The sequence below is a fragment of the Mobula birostris genome, chromosome 8 (assembly GCF_030028105.1).
Source record: "Mobula birostris isolate sMobBir1 chromosome 8, sMobBir1.hap1, whole genome shotgun sequence".
Classification (NCBI taxonomy): Eukaryota; Metazoa; Chordata; class Chondrichthyes; order Myliobatiformes; family Myliobatidae; genus Mobula; species Mobula birostris.
The window spans coordinates 11,138,435-11,155,312 of NC_092377.1; the positions used below are offsets into that span (position 1 = coordinate 11,138,435).

The 16,878-nt window shown below is 44.4% G+C and overlaps 1 long non-coding RNA gene across 1 annotated transcript in view; it reads right to left on the reverse strand.

The window, feature by feature from the left end:
* Positions 1 to 4,935: 4,935 nt before the first annotated feature.
* The window catches only part of LOC140202138 (uncharacterized), a 49,338-nt gene continuing 37,395 nt past the window's right edge, over positions 4,936 to 16,878 (reverse strand). The window contains exon 3 of the long non-coding RNA XR_011887010.1: positions 4,936 to 5,118. This is a non-coding gene — a long non-coding RNA (uncharacterized lncRNA). The remainder of the gene's footprint in view (positions 5,119 to 16,878) is intronic.

Consider the following 16,878-nt stretch of genomic DNA (forward strand, 5'->3'; position numbering starts at 1 on the left):
ATCTTGTGTGTTCAAAGTAAATTTATTATCAAAATATATATGTCACCTTAGGTGGCGGCCTTGAGATACATCTTTCTGAAAGGTGTAAGGTGCTCCTTCCCTCCGCTAGCCTGCAGTTCACCCATGGGCAAGATGTAGCCTGGGCTTAGCCTCCTGATTGGGGCCATGTCAAACCATGGGAGCAGGTGGTGGATGGTCATATCAGCCTCTGGTGCATATCATGCCCTGGTTACATGACCACTGACACCAGGCAGACAAGCCTTGAGTATTGATAATGGTTGGAGTCACCCGTCTTGTAAAGATATTGCCCAGAAGAAGGCAATGGCACACCACTTCTACAGGAAAAAATTGCCAAGAACATTTATGGACATGGATAGATCATGATCATCCACATTATACGATAAGTGGAGGAGGAGAAGATGGCGGCAGGACGGCAGCGCGCGAGGCCACTTCAGTGGTGATGTTTGTTATCTGTCAAGTAGGGGACTGTGCACAATTCTGATTTGATGGAGACAGACGTGCAAATACGGAGGAACATCTGGAAAACTTCTGAAATGCCCTCTTCACTGCTACTGTGTGGTAACCGGAATCTCCAGAGCAGAAGGCCCCGAAATCCTCGGGTTTGTGTGTTTCAGGAGCCGGGGAGAGGTCGAAGGTGCTCGGGAGGCTGTATCGGAGAGGCTGGTCGGAAGCTCGAAGTTTTCGGATGGATGGATGGACTCCGTGTTGGCTGTGGTCGGCTGCTTCCAAGGCATCAGCAAGTTGACGGTGCCTGAAGGTTTATGGCAGGGAGTTTCTCCCTTTTGCCGCCGCTATCAGGGATTCGGGAGTCGATCAACTCGGGGACTTTTGAGACTTTATTTACTGTGTCCATGGTTTGTTCTTTATCAAATTATGGCATTGCTTTGCACTGCTGTAACTATATGTTATAATTATGTGGTTGTGTCACTGTTAGTCTTTGGTTTGTGCTGTTTTCTGTGATATCACTCTGGAGAAACATTGTATCATTTCTTAATGCATGTATGCATTTCTAAATGACAATAAGAGGATTGAGTGTTCTCATAATCTTAAAAAAAGGCACATCATGATGATGGTGTGCATCACCACATACAAACCTGAAATTCATTTTCTTGTGGGCATTCACGGTAAATACAAAGAAAAACCAATAGAATCAATGAAAAGCTATGGACAAGACAAACAACCAATGTGCAAAAGCCAACAAACTGAGCAAACAGAAAAACAAACAAATAAACAATAAATTTCAGAAACATGGGATGAAGCTCTAGATGCTGTGGATTCCAGCATCTGTGGTCTCTTGTGCCTCTAGCAGAGTTCCCTGACTTGTGTGCATTAAACTGGGCAGAACAGCAACTACAGGAGCTGTTAGCCAGCCCACTAATAATAAACAATAGTAAATTCCATTGAACACCCATAACTACTAATAATAAATTCTGCCATATTTTAAGTAACACACATCAAAGTTGCTGGTGAACGCAGCAGGCCAAGCAGCATCTGTAGGAAGAGGTGCAGTCGACGTTTCAGGCCGAGACCCTTCGTCAGGACTAACTGAAGGAAGAGTGAGTAAGGGATTTGAAAGTTGGAGGGGGAGGGAGAGATCCAAAATGATAGGAGAAGACAGGAGGGGGAGGGATGGAGCCAAGAGCTGGACAGGTGATTGGCAAAAGGGGATACGAGAGGATCATGGGACAGGAGGTCCGGGAAGAAAGACAAGGGGGGGGGGAGACCCAGAAGATGGGCAAAAGATATATTCAGAGGCACAGGGGGAGAAAAAGGAGAGTGAGAGAAAGAATGTGTGCTTAAAAATAAGTAACAGATGGGGTACGAGGGGGAGGTGAGGCCTTAGCGGAAGTTAGAGAAGTCGATGTTCATGCCATCAGGTTGGAGGCTACCCAGACGGAATATAAGGTGTTGTTCCTCCAACCTGAGTGTGGCTTCATCTTTACAGTAGAGGAGGCCGTGGATAGACATGTCAGAATGGGAATGGGATGTGGAATTAAAATGTGTGGCCACTGGGAGATCCTGCTTTCTCTGGCAGACAGAGCGTAGGTGTTCAGCAAAGCGGTCTCCCAGTCTGCATCGGGTCTGGCCAATATATAAAAGGCCATATCGGGAGCACTGTACACAGTATATCACTCCAGTCGACTCACAACTGAAGTGTTGCCTCACCTGGAAGGACTGTTTGGGGCCCTGAATGGTGGTAAGGGAGGAAGTGTAAGGGCATGTGTAGCACTTGTTCTGCTTACACAGATAAGTGCCAGGAGGGAGATCAGTGGGGAGGGATGGGGGGGACGAATGGACAAGGGAGTTGTGTAGGGAGCGATCCCTGCGGAATGCAGAGAGAGGGGGGGAGGGAAAGATGTGCTTAGTGGTGGGATCCTGTTGGAGGTGGCGGAAGTTACGGAGAATAATATGTTGGATCCGGAGGCTGGTGGGGTGGTAGGTGAGGACCTAGGGGAACCCTATTCCTAGTGGGGTGGCGGGAGGATGGAGTGAGAGCAGATGTACGTGAAATGGGGGAGATGCGTTTAAGAGCAGAGTTGATAGTGGAGGAAGGATCGCTCCCTACGCAACTCCCTTGTCCATTCGTCCCCCCCATCCCTCCCCACTGATCTCCCTCCTGGCACTTATCCATGTAAGCGGAACAAGTGCTACACATGCCCTTACACTTCCTCCCTTACCACCATTCAGGGCCCCAAACAGTCCTTCCAGGTGAGGCAACACTTCACCTGTGAGTCGACTGGGGTGATATACTGCATCCGGTGCTCCCGATGTGGCCTTTTATATATTGGCGAGACCCGATGCAGACTGGGAGACCGCTTTGCTGAACATCTACGCTCTGTCCGCCAGAGAAAGCAGGATCTTCCAGTGGCCACACATTTTAATTCCACATCCCATTCCCATTCTGACATGTCTATCCACGGCCTCCTCTACTGTAAAGATGAAGCCACACTCAGGTTGGAGGAACAACACCTTATATTCCGTCTGGATAGCCTCCAACCTGATGGCATGAATATCGACTTCTCTAACTTCCGCTAATGCCCCACCTCCCCCTCGTACCCCATCTGTTACTTATTTTTATGCACACATTCTTTCTCTCACTCTCCTTTTTCTCCCTCTGTCCCTCTGAATATACCTCTTGCCCATCCTCTGGGTCCCCCCCACTGTCTTTCTTCCCGGACCTCCTGTCCCATGATCCTCTCGTATCCCCTTTTGCCTATCACCTGTCCAGCTCTTGGCTCTATCCCTCCCCCTCCTGTCTTCTCCTATCATTTTGGATCTCCCCCTGCCCCTCCAACTTTCAAATCCCTTACTCACTCTTCCTTCAGTTAGTCCTGACGAAGGGTCTCGGCCTGAAACGTCGACTGCACCTCTTCCTACAGATGCTGCCTGGCCTGCTGCGTTCACCAGCAACTTTGATGTGTGTTGCTTGAATTTCCAACATCTGCAGAATTCCTGTTGTTTTTGTTTTTCTGCCATATTTTGTTATTTTCCTATAAATGGCTGCAAGAAAATTAATCTTAAGGTATGGTGAGATGTACTAATGAAAATTAGAGGTGAGAAATGCCAAATAAAATAAATCTCAAGGTAGTGTATCGATTGAAATGCCTAGATCGTGTGGATATGGATAAGATGCTTCCGACAGTGGGTGAGTCTAGGACCAAATGGCCCCAAAGTAGAAGAATGACTCTTTAGAATAGAGATGAGGAGGAAATTCTTTACCCAGAGGATGGTGAATCTGTGGAATTCATTGCCACAGGTGGTCGTGGAGGCCGTCACTATGTATATTTAAAGCAGAGGTTCATTAGTAAAGGCATCAAATGTTACAGGGAGAAGGCAGGATAATGGGGATGAGAGAGATAATACATCAGCTATGATAGAATAGCAAGCAGACTGAATGAGTTGATTTGCTAACCTCTGCACCGCTGTCTTATGGTCATATATACAGTGTCTATAAAAAGTATTCACCTGCTTGGATGTTCTCATGTTTTATTGTTTTACAACATTGAATCACAGTGGATTTAATTTGGCTTTTTTGAAAAAATACACTCTTTCATGTCAAAGTGAAAACAGATCTCTACAAAGTAGTTTAAATTAATTACTAATATAAAGCACAAAATAATTGATTGCATAAGTATTCACCCCCTTCAAGTCAGTATTTAGTAGATGCATGTTTGGCACCAATTACAGCCTTGAGTATGTGTGGATAGGCGTCTATCAGCTTTGCACATCTAGCATGGTAACTTTTCCCCATTCTTCATTACAAAACTGCTCAAGCTCTGTCAGATTGCATAGGAATCATGAGTGAACAGCCCTTTTCAAGTCCAGCCACAAATTCTCAACTGGTTTAAGGTCTGGACTCTGACTTGGCCACTGCAGGACATTAACTTTGTTGCTTTAAGCCAGTCCTGTGTAGTAATGGTTTTATGCTTGGAGTCATTGTCTTGCTGGAAAACATATCTTCTCCCAAGTCGCAGTTCTCTTGCAGACTGCATCAGGTTTTCCTCCTGGATTTCCCTGTATCTTGTTGTGTTCATTTTACCCTTTACCTTGACAAGCCTTCCAGGGCCTGCTGCAGTGAAGCATCCCCACAGCACGATGCAGCCACCTCCATGCTTCATGGCAGGGATGATGTGTTTTTGATGATGTGCAGTGTTTGGCTTATGCCAAGCATAGCGTTTAGTCTGATGGCCTGGACTTGGACCTGGACACGGAGACAACAACACCTGCAATACTCAACCAGACCCGAGACGACAAAAACAAACAACGACAGACAATTCGTATCGTGGCTCGGAGCAACAGCAAACGGCCTGCAATACTCAGCTGGACATGAAACGACATAAACCAACAACCACAGTCCATTCGTACCTCGACTCCGGGTAGCTCATGAAGCTGCAAACGGCCGGCAAACCCAGCTGGATGACAGGCTCTTGACTCGACCCAGGAACTGCAGATGACAGGCTCTCGACTCGACTCATTCTTGGTGACCCAGAACGAGCGTAACCGCACTGCTGAGGTGACGAACCAGCAGCGAGTAGATGTAAGCCAGAGTTTTTATGCTGCCGGTTCGAATGAGGATCAGGTGCCCTAATCAAGGAGCTCGGTGGAACACGGGAAAAAGGAAATTAACTAAGATGAGGAGTCAACAGACTGGACCATGACAGAACTACAGGACAATTTACAATAACTAATTAACACGCTAAACAGTATGCCTTTGGACTCTGGGAGAAAACCAAAGCACCTGTAGGGAAACCCTCACAGTTATTATGAAGAACATACAAACTTCTTACAGACACTGCTGGAATTGAACTCTGCATTCCGGATCACCATGAGCATGGTCAGCACAACATTGTGGGCTGAAGGGCCTGTAATGTGCTGTAAATTTCTATGTTCTATGTTATGCTCTTCGGTGCCATATTTTTAAATCTTTTAATAAGGGCTAGTTTTTTTACACAGCAATTGGTAGGTTCCAGGAGTAGTGGTGAGAAAAAATGCAGTAGTGATGTTCTAATACAGCATGGAACAGACCCTTCAGCCTATCTGCTCCATACCAACCCAGAATCCCAGCCAAATATTCCATAGACTTTTGGTTCATGCTGACCAGGAAGTTCAAAAGTAAATTCATTAAAAAGGTGCATGTACTGTATGTCACCTCATACGACCCTGAGATTCATATTCTTGCGGGCATTCACTGTAGAGCAAAGGAATACAATAGAATTAGTGAAAAGCCACACATGAAGACTGACAAATAACCACTGTACTTGGCACGTGGCCAAGTGGTTAAGGCATTCGACTAGCTCCAGGGTGGGGGAGTCGAGGACAAGAGGGCACAGCCTCAGTTTAGTGGAGTGTCCATTTAAAACAGAGATGTGGAGAAATTTCTTTGTCCAGGGGTTGGTGAAATTGTGGAATTTAGTAGCAAAGGCGGCTGTAGAGGGCAGGTCATTGGGTGTATTTAAGGCAGAGCTTGATAGCAGACATCCCACCCTGCAAAAACTCATTTCAGGGAGGTAGCACCCCTGCCCCCCACAACCCCATATTCCCCCCCCCCCGTCGACCTCCAAGGGTGTATGTAATACTTTGTTTAGTGATTTTGTCTAATCTGTAACCCAAGTTGGGTATATACAGCAAATGTGACATTAAAGTATGTACTTATATTATGTTTATACTATTACAACTTTAAGCAAGTCTACAGGGAGTTTGGCCTCATCATGTAGGACATCAATAGCGTAGCTCCTTGGCAGCCAGCCAGTTAGTTTAAATCAGGGATCCCCAACCATTTTTGCACTGCGTACCGGTTTAATATTGACAATATTCTCGCGACCGGCCGACACCGAGGGGAGGGGAGGGGGTGTTAAACGCGACCGGAATATAGGTGATAAGTCAACTATAAGTCACTTGTAAGTGGCTAATACACTCGATTTCGTTTCTAAAGGGGTTTATCTAACAAATTTAATATTAAACACACAGCGCATATTTTCCTCGCATGAATGTAGTGATAAGTCAATTATAACAGTGGTCCCAAAACTCCGATCCGTGAAGAATGCAGGGGTACAGCGGTGGCCAGAATGAACTCAGCACATCTTTAAGAAAAAAAGCTGAAATAAACAAGCTAATTGATTAGGTGCTGCCCGGCATATAAATGTCGGCCCAGATCAGAGACGACGCAATCGACAATCGCCTCTGATCTGGGCCAACATTTACGTGCCGGGCGGCACCTAATTAATTAGCTTGTTTATTTCGGCTTTTTTCTTAAAGATGTGCTGGGTGCGTTCTGGCCACCGCTGTATCCTTGGCGGCCCGGAAGCTGGGGACCACTGAATTATAAGTCACTTATAAGTCAATAGCATCATAACATCTTAAGTAACATTTGGATATTAAACAGACAGCGCATATTTTCCTCGTATGAACATATAAAATCATTGCAACACACCAATACCAGTATCGCTGAGTCAGTGGGAGCCCTGGGCTTGTTTTCCTGCAACAACACGGTCCTATCGAGGGGTGATGGGAGACAACGATACTCGAAGGGGGTTCCTTATGTCCAGTCTATTCCGCAATTTAGTTTTCGTTGCATTCATTGCAGAAAACTCCGCTTCGCGGAAACATGTTGGAAATGGAAGCAACGTTTTCAGTACTTTTGTGGCCATCTCAGGATATTCAGCCTTGACTTTGATCCAGAATACCGACAGAGATGTTATGTCAAACATACTTTCCAGCCCGCTGTCATTTGCAAGCTGGAAGAGTTGATCTTTTTCCAGCGCTGACAGGGATGATTCACCGGGGACATTCACAAATGGGTCACGAACCCATTCCTTTGCACGTCTTGCATCACTGATGACCTCGCAACGTTAAAATTCAACAGTGGGCGTGATAGGGAATGAGGGAAGTTTCAGCTGACTCATATCGCCAAATCATATCGTTTCCTCGTGACCCGGTGGTTGGGGACCACTCTTAGCATGAAGAGAGACCAATCAGGATGCCCGCTCTCCATCTCCCTCTCCTGCTCAAAAAAAACCTATTTCCGGGATATTGTATATGATTTCCGGGCATCAGGGAGCCACTATTGATATGCGGGGGACTCCCGGAACTTCCGGGAGAGGTGGGATGTCTGTGATAGTTTCTTGATTGGAAATGGCATCAAAGGTTCTGGGGATAAGGCCAAAGAGTGGGGCCAAGGAGAGTAAAAAAAAAAGGATCAGTCATGATTGAATGGTGGAGCAGACTCGATGGGCCAAATGGCCTAATTCTACTCCTATGTCTTATGGTTTTATAAATACCACTGGGCTAGAGATGCCCAGGCATCATCCCTGATGAAGATGGCAGAATTTGTCATCAAAATGTCTTTTATAATTGATACCTATACCTGGCTGGAAGCCCAAGAAGAGCTTATTTGTCATGCACGTCAGGAAAGTGCTAGATCCTTTTTTCCTTTGAACCCCTCTCCAATGACAGCACAACAAGGAGCCATGATGGGCAAAATGGCCTAATTTTGCTCCTGTGTTATAGTCTTACGGTCAATTTAAAGGCAGAGGGAATCCCCTAAGTAACTGTTCTTTCAGAAGCACATAGCTGGCTGGAGATGCAGTGAGGCATAGAATGAAAACGATCTCTTTCCCGCTTGTGTGAAACCTGACCCCAGCAGTAACAGAATTTATTACAGCACTGAAAGTTGCCTCCCTGCTGTAAAGACTGGTTTAAATCTGCCTGTAAGGATGCAGTCAATGGCATCTGGCCAGCCTTGACCCGCTGAGTGATGTGAAGCACATGTGCATTGTGGGTTTACTGAATTAATGGCACTGCAGTGGATAACAATTCCTGGCAGCACCGACCCTTGAACTCACAAGCTGCTTAAATATAAACAGTTACATTTTGCATCTCTAAAACATAAAACCAATTGAAAGGAAATACAGAGGTTGGTGGTGTTGTGGATCATGAATAAGGTTGTTGTAGGTTAAATGGGGTATTGATACTATGGGTGTCATAGTTTCGTTTTTCTTCAAGCGAGGCATGTAGTTGTGACATGATAGTGTGGTGGCATGTACAATTCATGTGCTTTCACATATGGGTTATTTAAACAACAAATGCTCTGTCAAGCAATATATTTGCAATATTACTGAAATATTAAACACACAGCATAAACACTCTCAAGTCAAGTGGAGATTATTGAATACAAAGCAGCTCCTCTCCTTTCCCAGTGCAGCCTCCTCTATATCGGTGGGATCTCGCGTAGATTGGGGGATGGCCTCGTCAAGTACCCTGCACTGTCTGCCGCAAAAGGCAAAATTTCCTGGTGGCCACCCATTTCAGCTTCTTCTCCCATTCTGATCCTGGCATGTCAGTCTACGGCCTCCTCTGCTGCCTTGATGAGGCTGCACTCAGGCTGGAGAAAGTGACACCTCATATTCTGCCTGTGTTGTCTCCAACCTGATGGCATGAACGTGGATTTCTCTAACTTCTGATAATTTCTCCCCCCCTTCTCTTTTTCTCCATTCCCTATCCTAGCTCCCCTCTTACCCATTCTCTTCTCCTCGCCTGCCCATCACCTCCCTCCAATGCTTCTCCTCCTTCCCATGGTCCCCTATCCGCGTCTACTGGATTCCTTCTTCTTCAGCCTTTGGCCTCTTCCACATATCCCCTACCTGCTTCTTACTTCATCCCCTCTCCTCCACGCACGTAACTTACCGCCCGCCTGCTTTCACCAATCACCTGCTTGCTTGTAGTCCCCCCCCCACCCACCCCAACTTCTTATTCTGACTTCTGCCCCCTCCCTGGTGAATTGTTGTTCCCCTCCAGCATTTTGTTTGTGTGTTGCTTCAGATTTCCTGCATCTGCAGAATCTCCTGTGTGTAAGATTTTGTTTGTAGGGCTTTGTACTTATAAAAAGGATTACTTGGAGTATTGTGAGAAATTCCAATCACCCCATTACAGGAAGGATGTGGATGTTTTAAACAGGGTGCAGACAATGTTTACCCGGATGCCAAATGGATTAGAGTGTGTGAGCTATACGGTAAGGTTGGGTTGCCTCCTCTGGAGTGTTGGAGGCTGAAGTGAGACCTGATGGAGTTTAATAAGATTGTGAGAGATACAGATAGGGTAGACAGACTGGATATTTTTCCCAGGATAGAAAGTCAAATGGGACAGGACTTGCATTTAAAGAGATTGGGGAAGATAAGCGGGCTAAGTTTATTACATAGAGAGCAACGGGTGCCTGCAACAAGCTGGCAAGGTTGGTGATGGATGTAGATACCCCAGTAGTAGTAGGCAGCCGTCCATCCCAAGGGCTCACGGGTTTGCTCCTCTGGTGGACTGTGTCCTCTCCAGGGTGCAAGCCTGGAAGGGAAGATTTGAAGAACCGGCTGATGCCCATGCAGCGGGTTCCCCCTCTCCACGTCACTGATGTAGTCCAAGAGAAGGGCAAGTGCTGATGCAGCTTGGCATCAGTGTCGTCACCGAGGTTGCCAGAATGAAGTTGTAAACAACATCAAACTGCCTTAGGGACCCTGGCTCCAGATTTCTTCCTTGGGGTTTACTCCGAAGCCTTTCCCATGGGTGGGTATGGCCGCAGGGCAGCGGAAGTTTAAGATCAGAGTTTTCCTTCTCCTTGGCGGGCTGCCGTCTAAGGCTGATGAGCCCCACCTGCCTGAAGCAACTGGTTTTGATGCGCCAGTGATCCGCCTTTGCCCCTTCTCTTGTCAGTAGAAACAGTTCCACCGGGCCTAGTAGCTGAGCCACACGTGAAGGCCAAGAGTTGGACGTGGTTGTCAGAGGCTGTTGGAGACACACACCATTTGGAGCACTTTATAGGTAGAGGGAGCTTATCCCCACTATCACCCCCGGCTATGATACCCTTAGGAACTGGATACTACAGCAGTGTTAAAGAAACTGTTTAATCATCAGAACTACAAATGAGAGAGCACAAGAGATTCTGCAGATGCTTGAAATCTTGAGCAACGCACAAGATTGAAGGAACTCAGTAAGTCAGGCAGGGGGAATAAACAGTTGACTTTTCGGGCTGAGACCCTTCATCAAGGCTGGAAATGAAAGGGAAAAAGTCAGCTCTTCTATACCCTCTCCAAAGTCTCTAGATCCTTCTTGTATTGGGACAACTAGAATAATACGCAATATGTGGCCTAACTACAGCTGCAAAATAACTTCACTACTTAATTTCGGGAAGCTCTGAGCTAGCACCCCAAGATCCCTCTGTACATTACTGGCAAAGAGCCCTGTCATTATGTAAATACTTCCCTCTTACATTATCCCACAATAGTGCAGATTAAACACCATCTGCCAGTTCTCTGCCCAAATTTCAAAATAATCTATATCCTGTATCCTTTGACAATCTTTCTCACTGACCACAAATCTACTAATTTTTCAGTCATCTGTAAATTGACTCATTAGACCATCTATTTTTACATCCAGGTCATTTCTCTTTATCTCAAATAGCAATGGACCCAGCACCAAACCTTGTGGAACACCTCCGGTCACAAGCCAGAAAATTACTCTTCACCTTCTGTGATAAAGTCGAGTGACTTTGTCTTCTGGACCAGATGACCATGAGAGGTATTATCAAATGCTTTAGCTAATTCCATGTAGGCAGCATCAACATTATTAATCATCTTCATCACTTCCTCATAAAACTCAATCAACCCTAACACCCTCAACCACCATGACTTTAACAGTTCCTGTCTGAGTCACTTTATGTACAGACTTTTCTGTGCCAAGTGTCACCTTATGGACATACAAACAATCTATGTATATAAGCTATGTATTTACAGTATATTTATTGTGTTTCTTTATTATTGTGTTCTTTACCTTATTGTGTTTCTTTTTGTGCTGAATCAGATCTAGAGTAACAATTATTTCAATCTCCTTTACACTGGGTACTCAAAATAACATTAGAGAATCCTGACTCTTGAATCGTGAACAGCTTCTGGCAAGGCATCAGAAATTTCCTCTTTTGCTTTCCTTATTATCCTGGGATAGATCCCATTGGGTACTGGTGATTTATTGACTTTAATAGCCTTTCAAGGTCCACAACACTTCCTCGTTCCTCACATCAACATACCCTAGAACATTAACATACCCTCCCCTCTTCTCGTCATCATCCTTGGCCTCTTCCTTGGTGAAAGCCAATGCACATTAAGGATCTTCTTCCATTTCATTGCCGCTGGTTTGTCAAAGGTCATTGGGTGCAGGAGGTGGTGGAAGCAGATTCAATAGCAAAACTTAAGAGGCATTTAGACAGACTTGAATGTGTCCGGGACAAAGAAGCGGGCAGGAAAAAATCATGGCAGGCACTACCCAACAGCAAACTGCCTTTTCCAAAAGCTCTCTTCTGTAAAGTTCTGTAGGGCTATACAAACAAAAACTTTACACCATCTTAAAAGTTTCTTCCCCACAGGCAGTAATCTGTTTAACCATTCTGATTAACTGCTCTCCCCACCCCTCTCTATCCATTACTCCCGTCACTACACTGCACTGTAAACACTTTAAACCACTTTTTATAATGCTGAGGACATGATGGTATTGATGCATTTATGCACTTTATTCCATATCTGTACTTTAACATCCAACTTTATTTTTTTATATACTTTATTCTTTATAATTGAATAGTTGAATGTAGTTGGTTTCTGTTGCATGTCATGCCCTGACTAACACACCACAGAAAATTTCTGAAACATGTAAATGTATATGGTGAATAAAGTTGATACTTCATCCTTCACTGGACACCATGCATAAATTCCCACCCTTGTGCACATGTCACCTTACACAGTACAGCACAGAATAGGCCCTTTGGCCCACAATGTTGTACTGGCCGATATGAATCTATTGCATGATCAACCTAACTCTTCCTTCCTACACAGTCCATAACCCTTCATATTTCTGCCATCCAGGTGCCTATCTAAAGTCCCTTAAATGTCCCTTACCACCACCCTTCACAGTGAGTTTCAGACACTTCTAAAAAACCTACCTCTGACATCTCTTCTAAACTTTCCTCCACTCACCTAAAAAGATATCTTCTAATACTGGCCAGTGCCACATTGGGAAAGAGGTGGTGGCTGTTCACTCTATCTATGCCCCTTATAAACCTATACAACTCCATCAAGTCACCTCTCATCCTCCTTCACTTGAAAGAAAACACCCTATCTCACTCAACCTTTCCACCTTCCCTACCCTTTCCCTGGATACCCTCTAGGTCCTAATTGCCTTATGTCTTGTGGTCTAATAAAGATACTAAATGCCTTGATATTCTCCTTGTTTAGACATGCCAAGGACAATTCATGGTGTCTGTGTAATACTCCCAATTCCTTTTTGAAGTTCTTTCCTGCTTTCATTTTATTCCTCAAGTACTTTGTCAGAGATCAACTTCCTAAACAATACCCATGCTTCCTTTTCCTTTCTTGATTGAACTTGCAACATCTCTCATGATCTAAAGTTCCCAAACCTTGCCATCCTTGTCTTTCTTCCTTACAGGAACCTGCTGATCTTCAACTCAATCAAGTCACCTTTAAGTGACTCCTATATGTCAGGTGTGGATTTACCTAATAGCAGTTGCGACTGGTCCACTTTCCCTAGTCTCTGCCTAATATTAATATAATTAATATTACTATAATTAACCTTCCTTCAATTTAGTACATTCAAAGATTCAAGATTCAAAGTTCATTTATTATCAAAATATGTATGCAGTATACAACCCTAAGATTCATCTTCCGAAAGTCGAGTGTAATCCTTATCCTTAACTATTTTTAAACTTACAGAATTATGCTCACTTTTCCTAAAATGTTTCCCTGCTGAAAATTCAATCATTTGGCCAAGCTCATTCCCCAGTACACGATCTAGTACAATCCCATCCCTAGTTATACTATCTGTAGGCACAGTGCCCACTTAATTAGGTACTCCTGTACACCCGCTCGTTAACGTGATTATTTAATCTGTCAATCATGTGGTAGCGACTCAGTGCATTAAAGCATGCAGACATGGTCAAGAGGTTCAGTTATTGTTCAGACTAAGCAACAGAATGGGGGAAGAAATGTGATCTATTTGACTTTGACGGTGGAGTCATTGTTGGTACCAAACGGGGTGATTAAAGTATCTCAGAAATAACCAGGCCTCCACAGCCAAATGTGGCAATAAATTCCACGTGTTCATTACCCACTACCTAAAGAAATTCCTTCTCATCTCTGTTCTAAATGGGCAACCCTCTATTCTGAGGTTGGATACTCTGATCCTAGACTCTCTCACTACAGGAAACATCTTCTCCACATCCACCTAGACCCTTCATCATTCTTTTAAACTCCAGTGAATATAAGCCCAGAGCTTTCAAATGCTCTTCATATAGTAACCCTTACTTTCCTGGAATCATATTTGTGAACTTCCTCTGGACCCTGTCCAATGTCAATGTTAGTTACAGTGAAAGTGCAGTCCATGTAGACTAATAAACAGCAGGGGCCACAACATGGTAGACAAGTCCATCTCATCTGAGAGAGGTCTATTTAATCGTCTTATAACAGGGGGATAGAAGATGTCCTTGAGCCTGGTGGTACATGGAGAAGAGAGTATGTCTGGGGCAGGGAGGACCTTTGAATATTTTGGCTGCAAGAGTATAGGCAGATTCCATGGTTTTCATGATATTTTACGTATGGGGGCTGTGTCCACAACTTGCTTGTGGTCTTGGGCAAAGCTATGATGCACCACATAGGATGCTTTGCACAGTGAGAATCATGTCAAATTTCAGTACCCTCTAAAAGAAATGATCTTGGATAACCATCACAAAGTGCTGCGGATCAACAGGTGTGATGGGGGTGCAGCACTTAAATTACCGAATGAACAAATCACTGACTTGAGACGTATTAGTGGGAGGGAAGGGTTAGATTGATCTTCGAGTATCTTGAAAGGTTAGCATAACATTATGAGCCTAAGGGCCTGTACTGTGCTGTACTGTTCTATGTTCCGTGACCTGAGTTCAAATTAAACTTGGAATTAAAAATCTGAAATCTGTTTTATTTTACAACACTGTAACATGCCCTTCCGGCCCAATGAATCATGCCTCCCAATTGCTCCCATGTGACAAGTTAGCATGGTAGCAAAGTGGTTAGTGCAGCACTATACTGTGCCAGCGATCACCCAATCAGGGTTCAATTCCTGCTGCCCTCTGTAAGGAGTTTGTTCTTTTTCCCCATAACCACATGGGTTTCCTCTGGGTGCTCCCATTTCCTCTCACATTCCCAAAGATGTACAGTGCTAGTTAGGGTCAGTGAGTTGTGGGCATGATGTGTTGGTGCCAGAAGCTTGGCGTTACTTGTGGGCTGCCCCCAGCAAATCCCCTATTCTGTATTTTCTTGTTATCGTTTCCACAGTTTGATTTTCACTCGTGGGAGTGGTTGACGTTCTTGTTGCCATTTGCACAAAATGTTTTTGCGTATGGGGGGGGTGTTGATGTTTACTCTTGGACAGGGTTGATGTTTACATATGGGATATTGATGTTTACATATGGGGTGTTGATGTTTACGTATGGGTTGATGTTCACATATGGGGGATTTGATGTTTACATGTGGGGGATTTGATGTTTACGTATGGGGGGATGTTTATGGTATGGGGATGTTGATGTTTACTCGTGGGCGGGGTTGATGTTTATGTATGGGGGTGTTCTTGTCGCCATTTGCACAATATGTTTTTGCATATGGGGGGGGTTGATGTTTTACTTCGAACAGGTTCCATTGTTTCCTTGTTTTTGGGCTGTCTGTGGGAAGACGTATCTCAAGGTTGTTTACTGGATACATACTTTAATATAAATGTACCTTGAATATTTGAATCATCGACTGTGTTGGCTGTTGATGCAGAGCAACCCATTTCACTACGTGCTTTGATGTATATGTGACAAATGAAGCTTATCTTACTTTCTTTCTAACCTACTAACCCGTGTGCCTTTGGAATGTGGGGGGAAACTGGAACACGGGGGGAAATAGCATTAAGTTAAATGTAGCACCCCAGAAATGAAGACCGCAGCGTAACTGATCTGTTGTTAGAAACCAGTCTGTTTCGCTAAAGGGTAATATATCACCATGTCCTGAAGAACAAATAAGCTGTTGAAAGAAGAAATAAAATTTGATGGGATGTGGAGATCATATTTCCAGTATTAGCAGGAGGCCAGTGCAGAGGAATGTAACAAATTGGAACTCTTTCAAGTGCACATCCTACGGAAGTCAACATTCTCCCACTGTGCTCTATTGTTACACGCAAGCCTTAGCTACTGCAGGTCGCTGCAGTATATAATACAAGCAAGAAAAATATATCATGAGGAAAAATAAAATGATTCTCTTGGCCCCAAAACAAACAATTTTGCCGTCCAGGTCAGCCTTGACACAGCCAGGCAATATCCTGGGAAGGCAAAAAAGACCAGAGGGCAACAAACAAGGGTCAATTCAAGAGAAAGTCAGCAAGACATCCTTCTTCAATTCACCAAAACAATCAAACTGGCCTTCAAAAAAGATCCCGTTAGCTCATGTTTCCTCATATGCCCGCCTAACGAGCAGCTTTCTCTTCAGAAGTGGAATTGGCTTCTGGGAACATTTTTTGTTTCATTGTATTGGATTGTTTGGACTCTTTATCCATTTCCCCTTTCTCCAAAGAAAATAAGTATTCTCCTGGGCAACACTGATAGCCCGAAGCTAACCAGTTCCCCATTCACTTGCTGCTGCACCTTCCTCCGAGAAACACAATATCTTTCTCTGTCCATACCAGACAAGGACAGGGTCAGTTCCTTAATGCAGACATACCTGAGCTGCAGTATAATATTCCTTGCTAAAAGCGCAGGGTTTTAGCCATTCCTTTCAAAACCTCAGTGGGTGACTTTTACATTCTCACGTTTTCTTGATACATCTGCTGTAACCTATAATTCGTCTGATTGTCTGGAGTATAAGAGAATGAAGGGGAAATTTATTGCAACTGTTCTAGCCTTGAAAGTTTCATGACTGGTATAAACTGGTGTTTAGAAGAGAGAAGGCAGAATGCCCTTGAATGGAAAAGCCTTCAAAAGTAGTGGATACAGCCCAGAGATGATGATGATGATGATTATGATGATGATGATGATAATTGTGATGATAATGATGATAATGATGATGATGATGATTGTGATGGTGATGATGATGATGATGGCATCCGTCTGTCTCAAAGGACAATGGAGTAGCGACACTGGAGTGATCTTTCCAGGGCACAAGCTTGGGCAAAAAGTATGGAGATCCTGGGATACCCAGTTGCCAATATCCGCCTCTTGGCCTCACAAGTGTCGTCCAAAGGAAAGCTTATGAAACAATACATTTGGCACCAGCTTGGCTTCAGGAGCTGCCTGAAGGATGT